The sequence below is a fragment of the Frankliniella occidentalis genome, unplaced genomic scaffold, assembly GCF_000697945.3.
Source record: "Frankliniella occidentalis isolate FOCC.00 unplaced genomic scaffold, Focc_3.1 Scaffold314, whole genome shotgun sequence".
Taxonomy (NCBI): domain Eukaryota; kingdom Metazoa; phylum Arthropoda; class Insecta; order Thysanoptera; family Thripidae; genus Frankliniella; species Frankliniella occidentalis.
In genome coordinates, this window is record NW_026267439.1 from 313,497 (window position 1) to 315,689 (window position 2,193).

A 2,193-nucleotide genomic window follows, 5' to 3' on the forward strand; every position below is an offset into this window, starting at 1 on the left:
ATTTATTTTTTGCATGCGATTGCGGGTTGATCTTTGCCGGCCAGGCCGTCCCCAGCTAATCTGCGTGCACATGGCTCGCCTATTGATCGCGGAGAGGAGCCGGCCGAACGGAGCGGTGCTGGCGTGATTCCGCGGGGCGCCGGTAGCGGGGGCGGCGGGGGCTGTCTGTCTGCTCACCGTCTTGACTTTTTATTATATCCGCGAAGGAGGCCCTGTCAGCCCCTCTAGTGGCTTAGCGCGCAGCTGTAGTAGGGGCGGGAGGCGGGAGACTGAAAAGCGAGTGTCGGGAAAAAGAAAGGGTTGCTCGCCTTCCTATTCCATAATCTCTCGCTGCATAGCTTTATAATACCGCGGCTGCTGGCCCGCGTCCCGTCCCGTCCCGCCGCCGCTGACAGAAACTCGATGCGCGCGCCATTCAGATGGTAAGGCACTTCCCCCGCAGCCCTGCCGCCGCCCGTCACACAGTTGTGCAACCAGGCGGCGGGGGCAGATGAGCAGCTGCTGCATGCTCGCCGCTCGACCGCGGGTTCGACACCCGCCCGCTGCCGCACCGCCGGGTGATTCAGAGGAGAAGACGCAAGGTGCGAGTGCGAGCAGGGGTTTGCCTATTCCATAGAGAAACAACTATGGCCTATTCGCTCTGCCCGTAAGGCGCCATGGTCCCTGAGGTAGGCAAACCCACTCCATCTTCTTTGAATCGCCCCCCAGGTACAAGCCCGAGCGAAGCGTCCACATTCATTTACGTTTGAACGTAAACGCCTCGATTATTTTTACATTTTCTCCTTTTTTTCGCTTGTGTCTTAATTTCTTGCATTCAGCCCACCCGCCAGGGTGCAGGGGGTGAGGATGGACTCGGCCGAAGTGTAAAAGCTTTTTACATGACGCGCGCGGTGCCTTCCCTTCGGGTCGTGCCGCGCCGCGCACCGCGGGCATTAGGAGGGCCCCTCCTGTGGGCCGTACGCCACGTCGCGCCACGCAACGCCCGTCGTGACACCAAAAGCTCGCCCAGCGGGGCCCTCTGCTGGGCCGCCCCCCGGCCCCGGCCCCCCTCCGGGCGCGTGTCGCGCGACGGCGGCCGCGTGTGGGCGCCGGCCGGGGAGGGACCCACCCGTGGGCCCCGTGGCCCCCATTTGCCTCCAGCCGCTCCAACGGCGGCCGCTCTTGCTGCTGGTCGCGCACCTTTTAACCCCAAGCCCCACCCCGCCCCCCGCCCCACCACGGCGCCACTCCGCGTTCTGAATAACAGCATTTTCTCCCTTTCATCGCCCATTTGGACTTCCAGCGGCGCCGCGGCGCCCTTTGCGCCCTTCCCTTCCGCCCTCCGAGCGCCCCCCTCCCCCCTCCGCCCCGCTCGCTAATGGAGTCACTTCAGGGCAGCGTCCCGGCCCCACGGCGACCTTCTCTCTCTCACTCCCTCTCACCCGCGCTTCCCATGCCGCCTTTCGCACTCTCTCCCTCTTTTCAGCAGGCAGCGTGGAGAGGCGCTGCGGAAAGGAGGAGAGAGGGTGTGTCTGTGTGTGTGTCCTTATTTGCATGAACCTCGCACATGAGCCTCTCTATATTTCGAGTGGTGTGGGTGGTGGGGCCGCCGGTTCGAGCACAGCCTCCTCCTGCGGAGTTCGGCGTAAAATCTGTGTCCACTTCCCTCTCTCTCTACTCCTGCTCATACAGACTGGGTCTCTCATAGACCCAGTACTTTTCTTTGCTTATACTGTACCGCACTCACGCGTGTGGTTCGGTTGCCTACCCGTCAGGCGCCCGCAGGCGCCACGGCGAACGACGGCAGCGGACGGTAGGCAAGCCCGTCCGCACACCTGCGCCTACATAAGTTAAATTAAAGTACGGGGACAGGGTCTCTATGGGGCGCTGGCCGGCTGCGTATTTGTTTTAATTTTTGTCGGAGCGACAATTTTTCAGCGGGAAAAGAGGCCACGTAGCAAACAAACAGACTTTGGTCCTTTCCTTTCTCCGCTTGGCGCTTCTTTCTCTGGCCGTCTCTTTTGGTTTTTGACAGCGCCCCGCTGGAAGGGAGAGTCCGCCCCCTAAGCAGCGCGCGACGTGAACGGGGGGTTGGGGGGGAGTAGAGAGACTATAAGGAGAGAGGCGACAACTGCCGGGCGCGCCGCTGCGCTGTGATTGGCCAGCTCGCTTTGGTGCCCCAGCATGCACCCGCCGGGCGCTGACTGGCGGGGC